Below are 27,294 nucleotides of genomic sequence, written 5' to 3' on the forward strand. Positions count from 1 at the left end.
CTAACTGAATTTAACAGGTTTACAGGTCTAGATTAATGATAATAATCAATTCAAAGGTATAAATTGTTCGTTAGTATCATCAAAAAGATGGTAAAGTTAAGATGGAGTGGTCTCAAAAACTGCTATTCAGTATTAAAAAGAAATAAAAGTTCAAATTTTCACACGTACCTAGTGTGCGATACGAGGTCGCCAGCTCCGTATGCAAACCTTTGGATCACTTTTGGTGCGTTGCGGCCTTTATTCACGTCAATGTGGTGGCAGGGCAGAAGCCGTGATGAACCCTCCCATGGTGAACCGGACGAATACCGTGGGGCAAGGGTTGAGCTGACTTTATTACGACCTTACGTAGGCATGACGCTCATTTATCGGCCTTAATCGGTGCGGAAAACGGAATCGTGGCGGAAAACCGCTGAGCGGACTCCATTATTGTACAAGCTGATGACCGAGGGGTTGTGTGTCCCGCTTCGCTTCGCCGGCCGCTGTGGTAGAATACGGCGTGCATGACCAGCTGATCGGCAACTGCACGCGCGATGGATTATCATGGAGTCGGTAACGAGAGTGTTTTCGCGAAGGGAAGATGGATGCATTATGCATTGATGGGTTTACTTTGTGCCATCAACGAGATGAAACGAGGGAATTATCGCTGGCTTTAGATTTAATTAGTATTCATTCGGCTCCAATCTTGTGGATTACCTACCTGCTACTCTCGATAAATAATTATTCTAAGATGTCTTTTCCTTTATAGATAGAATATAATTTCAGATATGTGCCATAGGAATCACGGTAGGAAGTTTCTAAATATTTCAGTTATCTTGAGTCATTCATTTCATTCATATTCAGTTATTTTTAATTTTATATACGTGCGTTATCAGTTGACTGGTTTATCACGAAATTTTAAAACTTTTAAGGTTAGCATCACCAATTTTTTGGCTCTTATGGTGACATCAGGCTAATGTACGTAGGTTGCATTACACAAAATAACAATTGCTGCTGTTCACTCATGAAGAAACTCAAGGAAAAATTTCTACACATACGAGATATAAGTTGAAACACACATGAGTAACGCATACTTAAGTTGAAACTCATCCACGCGCGCTGTAAAATCATGGAGTCGGCTACATGCACGTTTCCAAGGGGAGAGTTGCATAATAAAGCGGTGGAATGACCTTGTGTTATCAGCGTTCAGAAGAAAAAAATGACACCGTGTATTTAAGATGAGCGATGGAAAAGAGAAAATGAAAAATCACTGCACTCATATTTTTTCTCGGCTTAGTTCCCTGTTTTGTGTATTGCCAGCAAAAATTTCCAGTAAATAATTATTACTCGGGATCTTAATGATCCTAAGGTGCAAGACATTTTAGATAATGCAGAAGTGTACTTCATGGAATGTGACGGTAAAATTACCTTACCTAGAAGTGTCATTTTTCTAATTTAAACTGTAAATAAATGACTGTACTATCTTTTATTTAGCATATGAACTCGATTTTAAGGGTTCTAACAATTTGAAATGTACCTTGGGGTTGTAGAATCTTGAATATGCAATTTGTATAAAATGGTAGTTAATCATTTTTTTAGTTATAGTATTCTACCGACTAAGCTAGGTTTCCGTGGAATGAATAGTAACTATTTTCTCTTTAAACCCCTTAAGTAAATCATCACATTAAAAAACTGCTTTTAGGAATTAGAATAAGTTATGTTGTGCTCCACATCAATGCCGTTTTGAAAGTGACAAAATAAAATGAACACTCCTCACAAAATACTTGACTTGGTCTCGGAAACTTTGGGGAAAGAGCAGTATAATACCGTATAGTTCACTTCTGGTCTTATTAAACTCAGGCGCCACCGAGAGATAATTATACATTTTATGGTTGAGTTTCACGGATTATACTTTTCAATATTAAAGATGCAACAATTTTGTACAGCATGCATTTAATTTTATTGTGTTCATCAGAGTGCTAACCAGGAGAAACATGGAATGACCGATATTTAAATATGGATATCCCGGAAATGCAACATGTCATCCGAAGTCATTGTTTTAAATTTGCCCCATTATTAATTTTTACTATATTTCCTCACACTTTTACTATTCGTGGTTGTATTTACATTATGCAATCAGATTCGTCAATTGATACCCTTTAGGGGAGACTGGGGCACAGTGGGACACGGGGCACAGTGGGACAATTGATTTATTTAAACAATTTACTCGGTCAAAGGGCAAATGCATTAAAATTAAGGAAGTCATATCACGAGGAATAATGCACAAAAATCTTATTTCCTAATCTTATGTAGCTTCGCGTAAATGTTATAAATTATGTTTTTTGCTATAATTTTCGTAACTTTCATGTTATGAATATTTATGCAATTCTCTTAATTATAGCAAGTTTCATAAGGAATGACTTGGTGAATACATTATTTAGAGACTTATTAATATTTTTCTAAACATATTTTTCGAAAGTAACATGTTTAAAATTTTTGCTGACAAATACAAGACTTCAGGACATGCGGGGCACAGTGGGACATCTGAAATTGGGGCACAGTGGGACAACTTGGATTGGGGCACAGTGGGACAACTTGGATTGGGGCACAGTGGGACAACTCGAATTGGGGCACAGTTTGATGCCGAATTACAGCCCAGGAGCTTCGTACTATCAATATCCGTTACCTAAACGCACTCAAATTTCATATCATGCTTACTTTATAATGTTTTGGCTCCATATTGATGCTTTAGGATTTGAAGCAGTACATTTCAGTTAGTGAATGTGAGGAGAATGGCAACTAAAGAATGGCAACAGCAATGAACATGAGAAAAGTAATGCCGGAGTAAATAATTAGTGTGAACCCCGATCGTATGCGACAATTTGTCTACATTTCCTGATTTCCACATCTGTTATATAGATGTGCTCTTTGTAAGGAACAGTTCAGTCTTGGCCAGAAGCGAGCTTGAGGTAGTGAGAAGAAAGAGTCTCATAAACAATAGTTGCTGCCACATTCCTCCTTTCTACAAGCCTGCTCTGGGAACATTCAGTGATTTGCGTGAAAGGAAGAAAAACAGGCAATAAAACTTTATTTTTGAAGAGAATTTTGAGGCAAGATTGTTTATTACGTATTATCTATTTAATTCAAATTATTTATAAATTGAATTTTTGAGATTCATAGCTTATAAAATAAATTACCACCAAAGTAAACTGTGACTTAAAACTGCAGCACGACTGCACCACAGACTGTCTCCTCTGCGCACGAAAAAATTAGTATATGAGTTAGCTCAGAGAAATAGAAAGAAATACCCGCCATCTTACGATCAGAAAGACATCGCTGATGTTGGTTTATTTTACGTTTTTTTGAAGCGGAATCCTTCGATTAGCCTTCGAAAACCAGAAGCAACCTCACTGGCCAGAGACGTGGGCTTCTATAGGACGGTTGTGAGTGCATTTTTTCCGATCTATCAGCTCTTTATGTCAACATGTATTTTCCGCTGGAGGTGTAATCATGATGAAAGTGGTTCCACTACAGTTCAACTCCAGGAAAAGTGATAGCCCTCAAAGGTGAAAACAAGTAGGTGAAGTTACCTCCTCTGAAAGAGACTCTTCGATGTCATTGTGCTATATTATAAAGGTTCAGGTTAATACAATTCCTCCATTTCTTGTGTTGTCTAGAGTGAAATTCCTCCAAAAAATACTGTTTAAGTGTCCCATAGGATCAGTAGGTGCCGCATGTCCTTCTGAATGGATGGCTATCAATTTATTTTTACTGTTTTTAAAATATTTCATCGATCACGCAAAATGTTTTAAAGAAAACCCTGCATTGCTAGTTTTACATAACCACGAATCATATATTTCTGCCGATACTATTGAGTTAGTAAAAATGAATGGGTGGTACTTTTTACTTTGTCACCTCACTGCAATCAATTAGATAATTGTTTGTTTGGCCTATTGAAAAAATATTGAAATGACCGCAAATGGCCTATAAACCACCCAGGAGAGAGAATAACAATTTGCAACTTGGTTGAATACAGCACATAAAAAAGCATTTACATCTAATAATACATATTATTTTTACTTTCGGTTCAACCAGGATATGCCCTGTTAACCCAAGTATTTTTAATGACAAAGACCTTGCCCAAGAAACTGTCAAAGATCAGTTTGTTGGACCTTTAGAATTTCACTTAGAAACCGAGTAAAATCTCGAAAGCCCAGGACAACCCGGGTTGAAACTTCGTTTTAGAGAGCAGAGTTTTCCCCCCTGAGGAATAACGTCCAAAATCTAGCAGGCTAATATCTAAACATCCTAGACAAAAGAAAAGATAGGAGATACCTACGGAAACACCAGTTAAAAAGAGACTGGAAAATATCATCAATAATAAATAAAATAATATCATCAAAGGAAAGAGAGAAAAAACTGCTTGGTCATAAGAAAATGTTGAAAAATGAGCGATAAAATGTCAAGAAAATTTAACATTTTCACATTAAAGAACTAAAAAAAAAGATTGGAAATGGAAGATATAGCTACAGTTTCAGAATAAAGTGACTAAATTTACCACCAAGGACAGTTGGCAGAACTTCATCCATTAGCGTAATTAAATGTTGATGAAAAACATTGCATGCAGTGTTTTAAAGTTTATAATTACATGACTTAATATTTTTTATCTGCACATGTATCTTGAATAAAAATTTCTTGATTAAAATGTTCGCTTGCATGTATATTTCACCTATTAATGTTAATTAATTCATTTGTACCCTCAATTAATTTAAACTTTGTATTTTATTGAGTAATGCAAGCCTGTCCCACTCTGCCCCGTGCACTGTCCCACTCTGCCCCAGCCTGGGGCAGAGTGGGACACTTTTCAACAAAGAAGAAACTTGAGTATTTCAACTATTTTAAGTTAGTTGCATTACTTGCGAATTTTTTAATAAGTTGAGGAATATACTATTTAAGCAATGGCACCAAAATCTTCCATTTTCCAATAATTCTGTGGGAAATAAAAATGAAATGCTAAAACTGTCCCACTGTGCCCCAGTCTCCCCTATACCATACTTTGCCTCACATAAATTGGCTTTCGAATTACGTCCATACGGCTTTATAGGTGCAGTATTGTGCTCACTTTCGTTCTAAGTTTTTCAAGATCATTATTGCGCAAGTCAATTACGTATGCAATGAAAAATATTTGCAGCTAAAACATAAAATGAGACGCATTTAGGAAATTTTCGCACTTTACATATCCGATCACAACAATTATGTGCCGTCCACGACATCGGCAGATTGGAAAAGCAAAATTAAATTTAAATAAATTTTACCCAGTACTTTGATCGATATCATATTTTAGACATAAATTTATTTCCACATGAATGTCATTATTATCATCTATTTTCAAGGATTTCGTCATTATTCATTCACCTATGAATAAAAAATGGGCCATTTTTATGCTGAGACAATGTTATATTATATTAAATAAATTAAATTAATATTGGAATGTATAAAAAAAATAATAGCGCAATTTCTCGCCTTTCAAAACTTCTCTTATTATTCGGAAGTATTTGTGACTCATTATGATAAGAAGGGATATCTTATAATGAGGAATATATACCGGTAGTAAGGGTAGTGATCTCGGGACTTTTGTAAAGACCAGAAACCTAATTAAAAGCAAAGTCCTAACAAGAACTTCTTATTTTATTTTGACGTTTTTGATTGACAGGAACTCAAAGATTTGAATTTTAACAGAGGATCAACCTGTACGTCAAGTTTTTGCATTAACACTCTTCAAAATCCCTTGTCAAAATTTGAAGTGGCTCAGAGCATCAATACACCCACGCTCAAAAATGGCGAACTTTGTATTTAAAATGGAGTATGGAAAGTCTGGTATTTCATTTAATCCTTCGCTTAGCGTGTTGCTTTTCATGATCCAGAGTCCCAGCGTTAAAAAAACAGATATTGTCATAATTTTCCGGTCACTGAGTTACATTAAATAGGAAATATTTCTTAATTTTCGTCATCACTGCGATATATATTCAATGGTTTTCTAGGTCACTTAGTGGAATGGTGATACGAATGATGAAATAGTAGAATATGTTGTATTCCACACAGTATTTCTTTACTTTTTAATCTATCGCTGGAATAGTTTTTTATAGTACACATTTTGATCTATTACTGGCTAAAATTTCTAAATTCTTTTTTCAACTTTGATGATAAATGTTTTCGAGTGAATCATAAAAAAATATGATTCACCCAAATGTTTCCTGTGTACTTTAAGTGAGTACCTTTGTAAATTACTATGATATGTGGCCATTTTTTCCTTTTGCCTCGAGAGATAAGCTTCATGATTTCTCCTCTTTCATGAATGAAAAAGTGATTACCATCTCATGTTTGTCTCATTAATATACAGTCCGGGCAAAATAAATTAAATTGGAAAAGAGAATTGCCCATTAATCGAACTAAGCGCCAGTGACTGGTGCGCGGTTAGCTCCAACAAGAGAAAATGCACTTAGCCGTTCGCATCTCTGAACTGAGACGCACGTTGGCCAACTCTATGCCGCCTTAATCCCGAACACCCAACAAAGGCATGCACGTTCCCCTGCAGCTCTCTGTATCCCTCTGCATCCGCCATTGCCCCTCTTGTACCTAAAAGCCAGCCTCTTCAACCGCTAGGCAAACTATTTCGGAACGACCAACTACGGGTCCCCCGCTATGGTGTCCCGAGCCGCGTCCAATGGTACACGTTTTCTCAGCCACTCTTCTAGTAACCCTCCCCCCGCTTGATTTTAGCTCATGGACCATCGGCCAGAGTCAAAACATCTAAACTAGAGATGAGTCGTTTCAAGCTGATCCATTCAGTATTTATACGCTTGTCCTAAATCTTCCTTCGACTGTTTCATAGATGGAACCTTGTAATTAATTTTCGGCGTACTTCGCAATAACGGATCGGATTTTGCAAACTTGCTTGCTTCTATTGACAATATAGCATTCAATAATCAGATATTTGAAATTTTCTTCGATTATTTAAATTTTATTATTATTTATTATTGTTATACACAGGCGATATTTATGATTTTTTTTAGCAGAAATTCCTTTAAAAGCTCTGGTTTAATCGATTTCATGATTCACCTTTAAAAGTTAGAAAAATTAAAATAAAATAGAAAAAGATTCAAGACGTTAATACATCGTGTGAACTCTTACTCACCTTTTATGCTCTTTTAAAGTCATTACTAATAAACCTAATCAGTAGCCTCACTCTACTCTCCGAGTGATTAATTGCTTACTTTTTAATGCATTTTATACTATTATAGACAATATATATTATTTAAAAAGCGAGTTTGAATCATTTAAAATTTTATTTTATAACTTAATAGCTATTGGAGACGCATCAACCCCAATCGTCGTATTCTTTTACTTTTTGTTTGCATCCCATCATGCATATTCTTTAGAAGCATTAAATATGATAGTTGTTGACATTAAGAACACGTGTAAATTTCACTGTAATCAATCGGTAATGATATGGTGACTATGCTTTTTTTTGTGAGAAAATATTTTCGCCCTGACTAAGAAAATCCGGCCGGAATATTTGATGAATAAGAAATTTACAGGCGTTTTCTTTCTCATTCTAAACATTCTTCGGCATCTTATTTACATAATATGAGCTTCAGAACAATTTGAGAAGGCAACTTAGGAAGAACAAAAAAAACAGTATATAATGAGAGTTATAGTAGCTTAAATAATACGTTGCAGTTTACTCAGATAATTTTTGGATGAGAAGTCAAATTATATTTGCGAAAAATCTTGCTTGAACAATATTCTGTGTCCAGAGTGGGATTAAAAATTTTATCGCTATAAGAGATACGAAAAAAATGAATCATCAAACTAGTTCGTAGCTGCGAACGAGTCCAAATTGAACGGTTCTGGAAAAGGAACGGCAGTTTCAAACACTACTACGCGTTCCCTCGTTCACTGTTCATTCTCTTCCCTCTCCTTTTCATTCTAGCGCGTTACCCGTCCGTTAGACTCAGTACACTCAATCCCCCTCCTCTCACGACCAGTGCCCAAACGCGGCATCCCAATTACCACAGTCAGGTACACATCGAATGGCGGGGAAGAGGAACAAGCGGCCAGATTCCTATCCGTTGCACATCGGCCCGGGCCACCGCGCCACAGATAAACTGCACGAGCCCCCCCAATTCGTACAGTGACACTCCCAAAAACACCAAACTCTACTCTGCTGTTCCCCCGTGTAACTGCCCAACTGGCGTGTTACGCGCGGTCCAAACGTTTTCTCGGGTTTAAGGGGATGGGAACTATTTCCCTTAAATTGCTCCTTCCATCTGTCTGTATATCCTTCCCTCTCCCTTCTACAGAATTTACCGTCGGCTATCCTTCTGGTTAATTTCTCGCTCGGTGGAAAGCTTATAGTTCGGATAGTATAGACTAGGTTGATAATTTATCTTTGCATGAAATGTATCCCTGATGCTACGTTCATTACTACCAATAAAACTACGGAATGGAATATAAGATCTTATTTAATTCACTTAGGACGCGTTGTGGAGATGTAAATAAAAATATCTTAACATGTATTTATTTCCATCCAGTAGTTTTATATCACATAAAAACATTACTGCACTAATTTGATCCCTGAAGCAAGAATTTGTTCATTCATACTGTTGCGATAATTTTGTAAACACAAGGTTCTTTTGAGAGGAGAAGGACTATGATGTATCAATCATTCCCTATTTTTCTCCTCCTACTGACTAGTGGAAATCATTTAAGCTAGCATTCCTGTATCCATACTGTAAAAAAATATTCATGAAAATTGTACTAAATGGTCTTTAATAAATGTAAAGGTACAATCATTGTACCAATGTATATTTTTTATTTGGTAGGATTACGAGTAGAGATGTTGAAACGAGAATTTTTGCTGCAAATCTTATCTTCCTCACCACCAGGAATCTGCTCTTTATTTAACAGTTTCAAGCATGAATTTCAATAACGTTCGATTTTTTAGAATATGTGGAAAACTAGTATTGCCAAATGGCCAGCGCTCAGCAGCGAGAAGGGATATTGTAATGAACCTCAATTACGCTCTCTGCAGAGGTAGAGCTTTCCCATGGTGCTATCTTCACGAAGTCTTTTCAGTAGCGTAACACTGAAGCTGGTCCACTTCAAGAGCCGTTTTCATTCTAAGGAATTAATGGATCTGTTCAGTAACCACGAGACATATTTCAAGTTGTGGAAGAAAGTAATGTAGCACATGGTATTTTCACCAACATCCTAAAATTTAGTTCCCAAAAGGAAGTCAATAACTTATTAGTTGAAAATATTGGTCATCATCTTCGTAGAAAAACCATGCGCAGCTGAATTTCAAATAAGTAGATTGAATCCAAGAACAAGTGTTTGAAACTTTACTTCACTTTTCACGGCGTATTATAAAGAAAAAACTCTCAACGTATGATTTTAGGCACATTTTAAACCGTTATTTTTATATAATTATGCTAAAATGGCATCTTTCCAAGATAAAGAACAATTTACTTATATTTTTTCTCACCTTATCCTCTCTGCCATGGTAAAGTGAACCTCCTATCACTTACCAAACTTTTACCACGTCATCTCACGTAACACACACATGGTACACGTTGCCTACCCTAGGAAGTTGAGTTTTCTTTATTTCCCTATATCCATTTATTTCTTAAAAATTATGAACATAAAGTATGCATGCACTTTGGTGTACCCAGTGTGTTTCTAAAATCCTTTGTAGTGACACTAAAATAAATTATTAAAGTCTACACATAAATGACCTCACTAACCCATTTGCCAAAAAGTGGAAACTATGTATGTAATAATCTTTATGATCTAAAAAAACCTATTTATACTTGCATTAACATCCTTTGCAGGTAAAGGGCGCCTCAGCACCGGTGTTACCCATTGAGGACATGTACTTCGATGGCATTTTGCTTACCTGTAAAAAAAGAAAAAAATTTCGTGAGTACTTGTTCATATTTAAAAATTTTATACATAGCAGGGGTTTAACGGTGTAGTCTCAAATGAAAATTTTAATTAATACCGATGTCAAAAGCTAGTATAATTAGTATATTACTACTTTTCCTCTTCTATTCTTGACCTTTTTCAATCAACTTTTTATGATGTTTCTTGGAGTTTAGGTCAAATGAAACCAAGTTATAGCCAACGTTTCGATTTATGTAAAATCATCAATAAATATGTACAAAGTTAAGAGCCCTGAGGATGATTTTACATAAATCGAAACGTTGGCTATAACTTGGTTTCATTAGACCTAAACTCCAAGAAACATCATAAAAAGTTAAAAGCTAGTATGACAGGGTAGGGACCAGGGCACCCGGTCCTGCACCTAAGGGTTAAGTTGTCCCCATGCTCACTCTATCTGTTCGTAAGTCCGTTTCTTCCTCCATCTACAAACAGTCCTCCTTCCGCCTAATTCCCCGCTACACTATCTCTACGCTAGAACCCGAATCAATAGAGCCTCCGCATCCCAGCCTGCCACCCTGCGTTGGTGCGGATCCTCGATCCATCCTGCGAGTTAGATTAAAAGGATTTTCGGCAAGTTTAAATGGGATTAGTGCTCGGCAGGGAACGAGAGTTATGCTTCGTCAAACTCGAGGCAGATTCCCCGAGAGTGATGATTTAAATTCGTCGCGGGATGTAAACTTGTGAAACAACTGATCTTGCTTCTTCTCCTAACTTTTGCTGAGCTCGAAAGTGACAATCAATTCGGTGGTTGAAGTTTTATTGAAATAGTAGGAAAGATGGAAATGAGGGATCAAGTATGGATGATCAAATAACAGCAAAAGTTCTGTTAGCCTTATTTCGTTCCTATCCTGACAGTAACATTTTCTCCTTGTCCAATGAGAGGTGAAAATAAACCCCTATATTCAACCCCTGTATGTCAGGGTGTTTCCATTGGTAGCAAGTTAATATTTTCACCCAATTATAATTTGAAACCACCTCTCAGTTAGATGTATTCTTCAACTCATACAACTGACCATTCACTCATTATCTTGCAAATCAGTAAGAGCCATTATGTTCGTTGTTTTGATTGCACTCATTTTTTCATTATAACTATCATTAAGGACACTCTCGGACCTTATTTTATATATTGCTTTGTGTTTAAGAAGTATTAGGTAAAATATTCAATGGACTCCATGGTCAGAAAAGAAACATATATGGTCTGAACAATTAATAGACTACATAATATTCGGGTGAGTGCCCAAGTGACTTGATTGTAAAGTAAAGCTTCTTATGAAGCAAGATTTAGTTTATAGCTGTATTAGCTATAACTAAGAAATGATTAACTCCATAATCTAAATAGATCTAAGACCCGTAAAAGGAAAAAAAAGAGGTTAAAAAAGACTCACTTAAGACCTGAAGTAGTTGGAAATATTTTGGCACGAGAAGAACTTTTTTCATTATATTCAAGAAATTTATCCAGTAATTTGCTCAAAGAAGAGTAAATTCTACAATACCAATAATATTTATGATGGAATAATTTTCCGTAAAAATACTGATGATATTTTTCAGATATTCTTCAAGTTTCGCACCTTTACAGCACTCACCGAGGCAATAGTGCACCTCAGGGCAAAGGGATTATTTTGCTTGCTTTTAAATTACATTCAATCAATCTTGTCTAATGATCATACCAAGGACAGGGTTCTCAAATATTTTCCGTGATACAAAGTACACGGACGAAATGTTGAATGGAAGCCTGAGAAAGAAAACCATTACCGTTCCCCGAAACCCAGTTATATTTTTACTTCCGTTTTTGCCGAGAGACGAAAAAATGTACATAGGAGCTATAATTTTTCGGCCCCGTTCCCCATTGTTCCCATTCTACGCTTTTCCCACGGATTTCATTCCCTTTCACCTCACAATCAAGATGCGGGTCGCGCATAATTCTGCCAATATTTTTGCATACCGCCCGCCCACACTCGCTTCCATTTTTTTCGCCGCTGGAATTCTTTATCCGGACCTCCACAGTGTGGACGATCCTCCTCGATCTCTTCTCTCGCCTATTCAACTCTTCCTCCTATCCTTCATCAGCGCCTCTCCAACGAAATCCCCCGGCCTTGATCCTCTTGGCATCCCCTTTCTTTGTTTGAGCCCTGAAATGAGCATCGTGGTTCTTTCTTCTTTTCCGTGTTTCCTCGCTCTTGATCCCTATTTTACTTTTCTTTCCATTTTTAAACGATACATATTCTCAATACTATTTTAAGAACAAATACACGAGGAATATTCATAAAGGCAGGTTGGTTACAGGAAAAAATATAATCATATCAAACAAATTTTATTGGCACTTTTAGCTGGCTACACACCTACTTCACTTATCAATGGCCATATTTTTGATTTTGAGAACGCCGAAATTTTGGATCATGAAATTATATTGAAAAAAATACTTTTTAAGGAAATGGTTTATATTTCAAAAACAAAAAATTGTTGTAATAAAAAAACAGACATCGATAACCTCAGCAAAATTTATTTTTATTTAATACATCAAAATTAATGGTAACCTAGGTTGTGACAATACCGTAGAAACCAAATATCAATAAATGTATTCAAAGTTTAGAGGTATGTCAAAATTTTTTGTATAATCTATTCTCTTCATATATATATGTTTATATATATATATTTCTATAAATTATATTGTTTGTAAAAAAACCCGATTGCTCCTTTTTTATGTATATATATTGTATATTGCCTAATTCTCTGCATTTTATATTGTTTCACATTTTTTTTCTAACATAGCCCTGAAGATGTTTTTAAAATAAAACGAAACGTTGGCTGCTAACTTTTAATTTATTGACCTAAACTCCTGGAAACATCATTTTATATATCAAAATAAGGTCAAGAAAAACAAGAAAAAATAATAATAATAATAACTCCACTTACCTACATAATCGCCGTTCACTTCTAAGCATTTTTCGTAACGCTGCACCAGCTTATTTAACCTCTCTGCATAGAATCTCGCCGCCTGAGAATTGAACCTATTGACAACGCCGTTGAGTTCCTCTACGGTTTCAAAATGTTGTCAACTGAGCCTCTGATTCAGGTGCAAGAAAAGGAAGTAGTCACTAGGTCAGGACTGAACGGTGGGTGGTCAAAGAGTTCCCAACGAAAATCTTGAATTTTCTTATCTGTTTTTACAGCAGTGTCAGCCTGTAGCTTAATCCAATTGGTTCAACTCTCAAGCGGCGAGCATCTATACGGAGGAGTTGAAGAAGCTGGTGCACCAATACGTAAAATGCTTATAAGTAAACGGCGATTATGTTGAGGAGTGAAGATGGATTTTAGTCAACTAGAAATGCCAATAAAATGTGTTTCATGTGAGTGTCTTTTTTTCTATGACCAAACAGCCCTTCATGAATATGCCTCGTATTTTTCAAACAAATGAATGGTTAGAAAAGGTATAAAATGTACAAAGAAGTGGACACCCACAGAATTGAATTAAATTCCAAAGAAATGATCTTCTCCAGAATAGTGATAGAATTGAAACACGTTTACAGAAAAATAGGTGGTTAAAAGAGATTTACTAAGCATAAAGCGCTATAGTAATTCGAAACATATTGGTTCGATTTTTAAGGTAAGAATAACTTTTTTAATTATAATCAAGAAATTTATCGAGTAATTTGCTCAAAAGGTTTATTTTAACAGTACCAATAATATTTATAATGGAATGTTTATTCGTAAAAATATTGATGAATAAAACAAAAAATATAGAGACAGAATGCTCAGAGCAGCTATACCAAATATATCAACTATATTATGCTAGAAAATCAAACATGATAGCAATTTTATGAATGAAAAGTAATTATAAAGAAATAAATAAGAAACTATCGCCATAAAATCGATGATAACGTAATAAAATGCATTATGTTTTGTGCATATATGTTTAACCGATGACAAGGGTGTAATTTAGCTTTAGTTTCCTCTTAACCCATTAATGCCCAGAAATGTTTTCCAAGGGCCGCGCGAATCCCGGGTTTTTCTGCGCACGGGTCACCTTAAATCATGGTACGCAATAGCCTATTTGATCTAGAGCACTTCTTTTCAGATTTGGTGATTCCTAGTTGGAAACTCAGATTAAGCCTTTGGTCAACCTCTTGACAAATAAAAACCAATGTAACCTACCGTCAGGTGAGCTCATCATTTAACAATCGAAATTTGCTGTCAAGAAAATTGTTTTAAGAAACTTTCCTACCTCCGTAATCACAGCTTTTTTAGTTAAATATGTTTACTGAGATTTTTATCGAAGTTTTATTCCTAATAGCATATGGTTGGTCTGTAATATATATATATTCATCTATCAATTTTCGATGGTCATCTTAATAGAAGTACCAATTAATAGCCTGATTTATACCATAGTAAATTAAGGTTGAATGCCTTTTGGTTCCATAAGTTTTACTATTCACTCAAAGAAATTTGAAATCGCAATGAGACGGAAATTCGCAGGTGCCTGCATAGATTACATATAGTATTAGGTGACCTTTAGGTTACTATACATTTTTTTGGCTAAACCAGAACACCTCGATCGATACTTATCCCCCTGTGTACGTAATGATCGTGAGTATGCTGAACAGGCAACCCCTCTTCGCTACAGCAGAAGAGGTTGTCCTCCTTTCAAAAGACTACTTAAGTAATTACGTTTCTCTTTCAACAGTTTCGATGCAGTTCCCTGGAAAAGAAATTCGTGATAAGGAGCAATTCTCGCGAATCAGAAGCGGCGCCTTCCCCTTTCATGTCCTTTCTTTTGAAAAAGAGTTGCGTTAAGAAGAAAGTAGGGTAGGAGGAGGGAATATGGGTTGAAGAAAGAACGGTTGGATGAGCGAATGAAAAGAGAAAGATTTTGGAGAAGAACCGGTGAAAACTTTTTGAGCAGGTATTTGTTAAAGAGTGGAAAGGTAGGAAAGGATGGAGATGGAGAAAATTCGCGGTGTGTGGTGGAACATGATAGTTCGCGTAGGTATGGAATCTCAAATTTGATATAATATAGCGATATTTTTATTTAATTTTTCGTGTTATGATATGAAATAGCGATAATCGTGATAACCAATAACGGAATATCTTAGCATATTGTGAGATTCGCTACAATCGTGATAACGGATGACAACCGAGATTAAAGAACAGCAAAAAATTAGCCGCTCTCATCTAAGATTCTTTTGCTACTTGTGTCACTCATGTGATTACTATCAAGCATTTTAGTTTTTATACATCATATTTCTATCGTAGCCTTGAGCAGTCCCCAATTGCAGAAATAATAAGATAATGCAGAGTAATATGTTAAAGTGGTTTCGGATTCATCTGGATTTCCTGTTCATGAAAATATGCAAAGAAATGTATAAAAGCGCCTTCACGGAATATTTCAATCGTCCATATTGATATAGAAATTTATAGAATCCTTACTCTCCCGCCGATGTTAATTACTGTTTCCATTCCTATTCATTTCCATTTTCAAAAATGTTGCGTAGATGGGAGAGTAGGGCTGGAGGGGGAGATATAGGTGAAGAATATATATATATATATATATATTCTTCACCTATATCTCCCCCTCCTCCTCTATATAGAATATACCTATATCACCTATATCTGTATAGAAAGGAAAGGTCTTGATAAAAGGGTAGTCCTTATTTTTCGATTTTTCAAATTTCTTTCGGGACACCCCCTCATTTTATGCCAATTGGTGTAAAAGCATATTCTGTAAAATATTGTTGTAATAAAGGAAATAAAGGAAAGACGTGCCACATCGCACTCAAAGTTGAGAAATGTAGGCATTTTTGGCTGTTTTACGGATATGAATGGTGATAAGAAGGCGCTGATACTTTTCAACTGATTTTCTACGGTAACCAACGACACATTGGACATTTTACCTACTGCACGCAAAAATATTATCCAACTGTGACCAATAGTTCCCGAGATAAGGCCCCTAGATTGAGCGCGTGCCACCCCAGGCTGGCATTAAGAGAGGCACGCCTGTTGCATACGCTCAATTATTGTTTAACATTCTCACCCGTCGTAAAGCCATAAAATTCTTAGATGAACTATAAACTTCGTCAATATAACTTTGAAGGCTATATTTATCACAGTTTAAGGAAATACATTCGAAAAATCTAAAAATACGACCACCCTCCTGGACAAGAACCGGCAAAGATTGCTGTGAACGCAGGTTTTTGTCATTTGATGAATAAGGGGAATAGTGGAGTGGAATGTGATTGTTTGGGTATCTTAAATTTACGGAGTAATAATATCAAAATAATGTGCTGTGATAATATTTAAATGTTAATGTTATGAGCAGGCAACGCTTTGTCAACGCACGGTGTAATAATCGTAACAGCCGTGATAACAAACGATAGTCATGAAACTCGGTTAGTGATAATAATGATAAAAGGACATCAGAATTAATATTGATAAGAAGTACATGAGACCGATCAAGGTGGCTGTACAGTTGTCAGAAAATGAAGCCATCGTGATACCCCTACCCGCACGTTCTTAGGGAACTTCAATTTTTAATTAATGAAAAAGGTTTTTTAATATGTTTCATTTATATTCCAATAGACCTTTTTCATTAATGTAACAAAAATAGATATAAAATGTCACGTCGAAATACATAACATTGAATCTAATGGTTTCGTCATAGTAAGTCAATTATGAACACCCGACTCGTTACGTAACTTGAATGTAGCTATTTCAAAACTCGGCCTTAATCACTGAAGCCAATTATTCTTGTCTATCATTACTCTGAGAATGGGACGATGACTAACCACGCTACATTTCAAATCGCGATATTCTGACGCCCTATGTTTGAGGGGCATAATCAATAAATAGTTGAATATCTAATGTATAATTGAAGATCATAGAATCAATGTATGGCGATGAATAGTGATGATTGCCGGCTTCGGTGGCGGCGGCGTAAAGTACTTACCGGCTAAAAAAGAGGTAGGTTTCCCACCTGGGTAGGTTCCCCTATTCAGGGCATGTTTGTTCGTGTTCGCGTAATTATTAAATTTGTTGAACACTCTCATGTAAAAATAGCCAATATGTGCTGTACGGTATGGGGATTTTATAAAAGTATTCTACCGATTAAGGTATTTTCCACGGAGTACTTAAAACCATTCTTGGAACCATAGGTGGATCTAGGGGGGTGGGCACGGGGGCACGTGTCCCTCCTAGACCTTTAAAAAATATTCATGATTTTCAATACGGTACCATTATCATTGCGCTCGTTTTGTATTACGAGGTATCCTTGTGCCGTCCCCCAGAACAAAATCCTGGATACGGCCTTGCTTGTTGCCCCCCCCCCCCAACCCAGAAAGAAAAGTATGATCCACCCATGCAATGGGCCTCGGTTTCCTTCAAGCACTTCCCTCCTCAATTCACTAAAAGGCCTTCTCCCTTTCACTTTATCTAAAAATCATAATCTCTTCCTTCCTCTTCCTCGTTTACCCATCATTTTACAGGTTAAAATAAATTAATAATCGATGAATATCGCCGATTTTATTTGCCTAATATCGTACGGTATCTCACGATAACCTGACGATGCGTCAATATATCGCCCTGCGATTCGGATGGTGGAGAAAATGCGGCGAATCTTTCTGGGGGGTTCGGGCGGAGTGCTGGAATGGGGTCGAAGCAGTCAAGTGCGGGTACGAGCCAGAGAGAGAGAGTTCAGTGGAAGCGGGAAGAATAAAAGGGAACGTCGAGGAGGGAGTCATTGTGGGTTTGAGACAGAGGGAGCTAGGAGAGCAAACGAGTTCACGTTCGGTGAGTGAAAGGGGTTTGACTCTTTTCTCAAAAGTTGCGATTGGGGAAGAGGAAAAGAAAATGAAGTGCCTTTTCACGAAGCTCAAAAAAAGTTCTTTGTACGCGATATGATCTCATGTTTTAAGTGTAAAATATGAAACTACGCTATAAATTTAAATGATAAAATTTTGAGTACTCTGAGAGTTTGTTTCATCAGTTCTCATTCGCAAAGTTTTTACTTTCATTCTGCCTCATGAAAATCAAATTTGTAATGCCTAATGCTTTCGTTGATATGCTTCAAAGAGTCCACAATGATGAAAGAATCAACAATCATATGCTGCGCATACCCTATGTGTTCTTTTCTCTGCTTTTATATCACATACTACCATATAATTACTCTATGGTATTACCTATTTACCATTATTTTTAACCGATCTAGAATGTAAAACATCATGAATTTAAAGAAGGAAAATATATTTTATTCGCATTCCTTAAATGTAAAACGTGGTAAGATATTAAAAATCTTGCCGAATTATATTTGTACTCCTTGAAATTTTGTACCTTTCACCATGTTTAAAATAGTTTAATCAGAACGTTTGTGAATCATGTAAAACATAGATTTTCTATTGCTTGATATAAAGCAAATTTGTATCTGGTTTTGTAAATGTAAATCATTAACCACGTTTTACGTTTTAGTGATTCGTATTTACCTTTGTTTTCATCATCTATTACTTTTATATAATTAAAATTATTTGATTTCAAATTCTCAGTATTATCAGCGGCTCTATGAAAGAAGTTACTCCTAGACTTATAATGCATGAATACCTCTGAACGATAAACTATAACTTTCTTGCATTATTTATTTACAAATATTCGGGGGGTTACCCTTTTACATGTTTTTCTTGGTATTGTGAAATAAATTGTTACTAAAAATATTTCTCAATACCTATGTTTTTGACTGTGTCCAAACAGGTGAAAAATGAGGTATTTATTTCAATTCTGTATTTAAAAAAAAAACATATTAAGCCAGTAAGGGTAACTTACGTTCCTCGCTCACTCGTGATCCAGGTTATGAATTGAAATGTCATTTAAAAAGCTTGCGCCAAGCACTTAGATAGCCCCAGCACTATGAATGTCTTTAATTTTATTTTTACTGAGTTTTACGAGTGCGAGTGAATCCCGTCTAAAAATCCGAGAAATATGCACAGTAAAATTCTTCGTACACGCTTGCAGGTTAAGATTTGTAACGGGTAAGATGGGGCGGGTCAGATTTCACAGTATCACCCCACTTCACGCGCTGAGGTACTCCGTCGTCCTTGACGACGAATGTGGAACGAAAACCCAGCTGTTATTTTGAAAGCGATCTCGACAAAGTTTGTGCACGGAATGAAAATGGATGGAATAAAGAGAGGCCCTTGGAAAAATGCTTAGCTGTTCTCGGGAGCGAACAGAAAGGCAAGGATGTGAAGCGGGTGACCTTTTCTTGCGATGGGCTTTCCTTATCTTGGGCGCAATGGCAGTGAGCGAGGAATCTGTGTCGCGTGGCAAAAGAAGGCTGTTTTTAAGGAACAGGTGGAGTCAGCGAAAGAAAGAGGAAAGGGTAATGCACTCGGGTGGGTGGTTGGAGAGAAGGGATGGTTTTTAGGACATGTAGAGCGTTATTGAAGGAGCCTCATGATACGCAGACAAAAGGAGTTCTTCAAAAAGGGCTCTGTGTTTTCGAAGATTAAATTCTCACGACACGCGCATAAAATAAGTGTATATTTTAAACTCGAGTTCTGACTTAAGAAATAGAAAGCATCTTCCTGCCACCACAGTGATTAAAAGTGTAGACATCTCATTTGAAAGTTTCAATTGCAGGAATGACTCTGCAACAAGTACTACAATCTCTCTATTCGTTTTTCTATTTTACTCGTCAGAGCTCAAAACAAAAAATATAATTTTGCTATCAATATTAGTTCTATTTTTCCTGCCATAATGAACAGTAATAAATGGACTTTGAAAATTGGGTGCTATCTGTTGTTATAATCCAATTCCATTATCTACCAATGGTTTAAAGGATCGTTGCTTTTAATTAGAAATGAGATAACGTCGCCTTTTATCAGTCTATACTGATATTATCATCATTCCGTGAAACGTTATGGCAATATCTCCAAAACACATCGTAAATAGCAACCAATGAATAAAAGGAATCGCTTCAGGCTTTATTTATTGTGCTACAAAAATGATTTGAGCAAAATGAGGCACTTCTTCCTGTATTAACTGTATAACTGGGAGTAAAGATTCCCATTATTATATCTAGATAAACTTCTACGATGCATTATTTTTCTAGTATTTATGGAGTGAGGATATCTCACTCACTCAGCTAGTTGTTTTAAGAACATACCATTTTAATTTTTCTACATTGCGAAGAATGAATTTTTATCGATTTTCCAACCACGAAAAACTAAGATTTTTCATAGCAAATTGCGATGATTCGCAATCAGATACCTTAGAAGTTGTCAGCAAAGTGATTGATGTAAGCCCTATGAAAGAAGACTGTCCTCTTTGAAGACATTTCAAGAGTCAAAAAAGCCGAAAAATGGAAAATTGGTAAAGGAATAACCTCCTTTGAACCAGTCGCTTTTCGACGATTCCTTTGCTTCGGCAAACCTTGCGGTTTTGCTGCGCCTCGCCCACTTGAGAGCGGAAATCTCACCTGCGCTCGCACTTCACCGAACTCTCTTCTGCGCTCCGACACTCGTGGGGTCAAGTTGGGATGCGTCAGGTGAATTGAAGCTCAACTGGGTTACTCGGGTAGCGAGCGAGTGTGAGAAGATGACAGCGAAGAAAGGGAGACATATTTGGAGCACGCTCCGAGAGTAAAAACGGAATAAAAAGTAATCACCGGATCCTTGTTTGGACAAGAAGGAAAGCGAAAGGATAAGATCAGGAAAATGTACACAATATTTAATGTGAGGAATAAAATGTGGGCCACGTCCAAAGGGAAAAGATATCTAAATCCCTCAGATATCCCAATTAATTCTGACGATAAAAGGTGGGGTATGCTTGGCGAGGATGAGATCAGATGGACAGGGGACTGATTTAATATCTTCTTTGAAGATAATCTAGACTCATATTCTTCAGGGATCAACCGTTTGATACATAAATGAATTTCTATTGGATTGAAACGAAGATAAACAGGGAAAAAATATTTTAATTGGAATTGAAAGGGAAAATAAGACGAAATAAGGGATGAAATGATTTCTGTCTGCGAGAGGAAATCGCCTCAAGAAAAATGGGTTATTAAAGTTGAAACGACTTATTTCCGCATACACATTTTTAATACATTTTTCCTGAGATATAATGCTTATGCATATTATTTGGAGATGAAGAAGGAGCCAATTTTACGGAATAACAGAAATTATTTTGAATGAGCAGAGTTTGGCGAAAGATAAAATTTATTGGCCATTAGTTTTTTTCCATTTATTTTAATTATATGAGAGGTTAGATAAAGAGAAATTTAGACTTAGATTACAAATACAGTAGATTCCGGTTAATTGGGACATATCGGGACTTGTGCACTCTGCCCCAATTAAGCGGCTGCCCCGATTCGGCGAACTCTCTTGTATATGGGCATAAAAAACTTTGAAATGGTACAAAGAAGACTAAAGAATGTTTATAATGCAACATAAGTTTATTAAACTATTAATTTGATTAATGAATCAGCGAGTTTAGTTAATTTATTATCATTATTAGGAATTATAACATTTTTGTTAAAAAATATTTTTCACAGCCACGGGCGACGCTGAATGAATGCCTTTTACTAAGTCCTAGTAAAGAAAAGTCCTTGCGGATACTATGACAACAAGAGCTTTCAAAATAGGGCAAGAATAGGAACATTTGTGAAAAATAAGAGTAAATAAAAGGAGGAAAATATAAAAAAAATTGTATTCTGAAAGCAAAAAATTTAAATTTCGTCGCGAGTATAGAGTCTATGTCGCCGACTCATGGTCCAATAAAGCGGCATACTGTCCCAATTAAGCGGAGAATACTCTGGGATATTCCTCTGTTGGGTTCTGTTCTTCAAGATGTGCCCCAATAAAGCGGCTGCCCCAAGTAACCGGTGGACCCATTAAACGGAATCTACTGTAATACCAATGCCGTTATCAAAATGGCTGAGAAAACTGATTTCCAAAAACTTTTGGTGAACCTACGATTGATATTTGGCAAATTGTATTATGAATAATGAATAACGGAAAGTGCGATATGGAAATTGCATTCCAAAAGTCGCATTTTTATGCGTCCATATTTAGCTAATAATTAAAAAAGAGTATGTAAATGTTAAAATGTAAGCGTGATTTTAACCAAAATGACATAAATACCACATCATAGTTTCGGATAGAGTTATTGTAAGACATTGGCCTGCCATCGTAATTCTCTTTTAGATATGATTGAATGATTACTCTCACTGAAATCAAGTTCTGATAATTACATGAAAACGGACCTTCAACGCAATCAGAAAGCGCTACAAAAAGGATTGGCTTAAAGTTCAGGATTTAACTATCCGCATCCCTAATGTGGCCCTTTATCACCAATGATGTCGTCTACGAATGAACAAACATTTTTAATAGCTCACGTAAATTTCTTTTTGTTTTGAACATCCCAGTCGCAACTGAATGTAAAAAAAACTCTATTTCAAGAAAAAGATAAGTTTAGACCCTCAAATAAACCTGTAGTTTAAACTCCTCTTACTTGCCCTGAGGTGATATTTAGACTTCACACACAGTATTTTCTTTTTTAATAATTACAAAATAGCTATCGATTAATTGAATTTTATAGATAAAAAATCCATAATGTATAAGTTATTTTATATGAGTATCGTAGCTATTAATTTAACCTATGATAACTGATGAAGATAGCATACTCGTTGCACTGTTTACAATGCCGACAATGCCACAAGACTGATTGCTGAGGATTACAATGATAGTGAATTTTTGCCTCTTAAATAGGAAAGTAAGATATCATAATGGCCTCGGATGCAGGAAAGCCCCCCTTACAATTCAACACTTATATTCACACTAGCCCGCTAAGTGGCTATAGCCGTCATGGAGTAACATAGCTATTCATAAAATCACGCTACCTATTTGATGAACCTGGCGTTCACGTAGTGCTATTTAGAATGCTGGCTATGCTAAAGACTGATGGCTGAGAGCAGGGGTCACAATGATGGTTAATTTATACTGGTTAAATAGGACACAAAGATAGCATAATGGGCTCCCGGGGCAGTGAAGCTCCCCCTTACAGTTCAACACTTGAAAAGTCGTAAAAGATCGTTTCTGAACCCGAGCCCGCTATATGGCTAAAATCGTCTTGCAAAGGGAGCGGTGGACAAAGAAAGAAAAGGAAGAGGGAAGAGTGTGGAAGTGGGATCGGATCGCGGTCGAAGGAGAGAGCAAAGAGAAGAAATAAAGCGCGTCCATTTCTCGAAAAACCATTGAAGTCTTTTGGAGCGAGGGCGGAGGAGATTCATGTGAAAGTGGGACGGGAAGGTGGTGGGATGTTGGGGAGGGAAGATCTTTTCAGTTGGAGAAAGGGATCTCTCAGAAAGCGGGAAGAATTGGAGAGTTGGACCGGGAGAAGAAGGGCAATCGATTTCAAGAGGGTTAGGTTTTATGTGGGGAGGGTTTTGGTGGCCCAAATGGGTGGAGAGCTGGGCCAGTGATCGAAGAGTCCCGGGTTTAAAACCTGGGCGAAGCTAGCGAGCTCACTCACATGAAAGACTCGAAATGTTAGGTGGCACAAGGATATTAATTTGCCCTAAAAACCTAAATTTTAGTTGTAAAGATTTCTCGGGTTATGCACCGAGGGAGGCCCTCCATGTCTCCTTCCAAAGTGCTGATAAGCAACTCACCCCTCGTCTTCAGGAATTCATGAATACAATGCTATTTAGTCCATGCCTCTGGGTATTAATACTAAAACAGCGGTAAAGATTGGTATAACGTCTCCTGATTGATTGATTAGTTCCTTCCGAGTGAATCAAATTGATTGTCGATCCCATGGATCCATTCAAATTCGACAGCACGACTACATGATCAACAGAAACTGTGGCTAAAACATAAACTAGATATGGGACTACCATACTGATTTTCGACGAGTTGACTTTGTGGAAGTCCTTAGGTAATAATTGAAAAGCTGTAGTAATTTTCCACACTTTTTTAAATATTTCTTGACCGGCTTCAATGCTTACGCATCATTTTCAAGAGCTGTGTCTTGAAAGAGACAGCTTTTGAAAATGAAGCGTAAGCATTGAAACCGGTCGAGGAGGTTAAAAAAGTGTGAAAAATTACTACAGCTGTGTAATATTTCTAAACCTGCCGCGTGAACGGCGGTGAAATATACAAGAATTGCCATGAGAAAAAATTCCCCTGGACCGGGAATCGAACCACGGACCTTTGGCTTTCCGGGCCACTGCGCAGACCACTACGCTATCCAGGTTCTTTAATTCTCATGGCAATTATACCGAGTCTCATGGTACTAGGTGTTGGGCCCTCGCGGTCCATCAAGGATGGCAACGCGAGGGAGAAGGGACTTCCAAGAAGCCACAACCGGTTGAGAGCCTCAAACCTGCGCTAAAGCCGCGCAAAGCGGTATGTGTAATATTTCTAAACCTGCCGCGTGAACGGCGGTGAAATATACAAGAATTGCCATGAGAAAAAATTCCCCTGGACCGGGAAGTCCCTTCTCCCTCGCGTTGCCATCCTTGATGGACCGCGAGGGCCCAACACCTAGTACCATGAGCCTCGGTATATTTGCCATGAGAATTAAAGAACCTGGATAGCGTAGTGGTCTGCGCAGTGGCCCGGAAAGCCAAAGGTCCGTGGTTCGATTCCCGGTCCAGGGGAATTTTTTCTCATGGCAATTCTTGTATATTTCACCGCCGTTCACGCGGCAGGTTTAGAAATATTACACATACCGCTTTGCGCGGCTTTAGCGCAGGTTTGAGGCTCTCAACCGGTTGTGGCTTCTTGGAAGTCCCTTCTCCCTCGCGTTGCCATCCTTGATGGACCGCGAGGGCCCAACACCTAGTACCATGAGCCTCGGTATAATTGCCATGAGAATTAAAGAACCTGGATAGCGTAGTGGTCTGCGCAGTGGCCCGGAAAGCCGTGGTTCGATTCCCGGTCCAGGGGAATTTTTTCTCATGGCAATTCTTGTATATTACTACAGCTGTTCCACTATTTACCATGGAATCACATCCTCAAATTTCGAGGGGACTGGCAGCCAATCAAGAGACGCTGAACCACTCTCAACAACGGATTTTTGTATAAATACCCCGATTCATGGACAAAATGATATTGGACTCCTGAATCCCTGAAGATGATGCTTATGGCGAGTTGCTTATGGAAACGCTCGAAGGATACATGGAGGTCCTGGCCGGGGGAGAAACGCGAGATATCTTTACAACTAAAATTTAGGTTTTAGGGTGAATTATCCTTGTGCCATTTTTCGCCGGGAGAGAACCTAAAATTATATCTAAATTTTAGTTTTTCACACGTATTTTTCTTAGGTACGATATGGTATCTGGAGGAGGCGACGTACAGCTGAGATCATTTGCGCCCTGAAGAAAGGGTGTGGAAGAAACGGAGGAGAGAAACACGGCGTAAGCATAAGTCTGCTCTTAACGAAAGGAACCAAGGGAACCACGGCTTAACTTACCAACTGACGGAAGGAGTGTTGCGCTTGAAATGTCCTCCTCACAAAATTCAAGCAGGGATCGGGCAGTCTCTCGAAAACCTCTGCTGGGATTAGCACCCTAGCCCACAGGGTGGGAAGCCAACACGATCATACCATTCCAAATTTGTCTTAGCGTAGAGCGAACTTTACTCTTGTATATCAGAAATAACCTCTGGGTTTTATCACGTGCATGAATTTTAGGTAGATAAAGCAGATTTTATATCAAAGGCATCCAAGTTAATGGTTTGATCATTGCAAATGCAACAGCGTTAGTTGGAATGTGGACAAGTTTCAATGGCTAACCTACCAGGTCGAAGATGTCAACGTGAATCTATGGAAATTTAAAATACATCCTAGTATTTTAAGAGAGAGGACAGATATCTAGTTCACAGTGGCCTGAAAAAGACTCCTCCAAGAGATATCCAATGAAAGAGCTGCATCCAGCCAGCCTACGGTATATAAGCAAGGCAGAAACCACACGCCGAAACCTTCGACCTGATGACAGGATGGCAGGATATCCAGTGAAACTTTTGTCCACAAGTCATCTGACGCGGGAGAAACCCAAAGAAAAATGCATAGATCAGATAAAACAGATATTTGCTAATCAAAGCAAAGGGTCTAAGATTGAAATTTTCTTGAATAGGGTACTAATTTGTTTTCGATAGCATGTGCCCATAGTTTCCCCGAATCAGTGTCAAAACCTTTCCCAAAATCAATTGCTAGGTAATATTCACAGACATATTTGTGAACACGTGAACTCGGGATCGCCACCGGGTTAGGAACTGTATTACTGCCGACGTTTCAATGACCGTCGCGGTCATCTCCTCAGGGGCTCATCGCCCATCATCATCATTTTCATCTTTGTATTTATTTTTCGATAAAAACCCACTTATTCGAAAAAAAATTAACATTTTATCAATTCTGCTTGGTGAAATGGAGGACAAAAACGTCCATGGCTAGTATCATAAACAATGGATTCCGTCTTTTTACTTTCGACCGAATTGCTGGATGGTTTCAGCCGTGATGACAGTGTATTGGTTTGGGAGAATATACCAAGTCAGGTGAAGTTAACTTTTTTTTTACTAAGTAACCTTTATTTTTCAATAGTACTTCCACCATGTAAAGAGGGAACGGAACCATATCAAAATTAAATTAAACAGTTGGTAAGTTTCCATGCAAATTTATATTCATCAACTAATCAAAGTTTAGTCATTTTCCTCACATTTTGTGTTCAAAGTTACAATAGGTTTTTATTTCAATTTGACGAAAATACATAGCATAATTCTATGAAAAAACAAGTCTGGTGCGCTAAAAGAGGAGAATAGAACCCATGGTCACCAATAGCTAAGTGGGTTCGAAAAAATAAGACATGGAGAGGTGAGGGGGAACTGTAAAATCTTTTTTTTTTGCTGAGAAATAGCCCCGGGAGGGGTAGAAAGGGTGTAGGTGGGGTGAGAAATTGAGGCGCCAATTCGCGAGGAAGCGGGGCGACCGATTCGGAAGGTGCTGCCACCGAGGAAGTCACCGACATTAATCTGGAGCCCTTCAAACCAAGGGCCTTTAGTGTAGAAGTGAGAGTGTGGGCTTGAGTGGTGGAGCAGAGGTTAAAAGGGTGGGGTTGGTCGTGGAAACAAGGAGACTAGGATTGTTAGGGGGTGGGAGTTTAAGTGAGGGAACAGGCCATATAGGAAGCGGTGAGGACTAAGTGGGAGCTGGAAGAGGGTTGGTTTGCCAAAGGACGGGAACTAGTGAGCTAGAAAGGGCAGGAATAGGGATTGAGAAAGGCACTGGAAGTTCCAAGGTTAAGGAGCATACATCTCGACTCAGACTCAAAAGAAA

This window comes from Ischnura elegans, chromosome 6 (assembly GCF_921293095.1).
Source record: "Ischnura elegans chromosome 6, ioIscEleg1.1, whole genome shotgun sequence".
Lineage (NCBI taxonomy): Eukaryota > Metazoa > Arthropoda > Insecta > Odonata > Coenagrionidae > Ischnura > Ischnura elegans.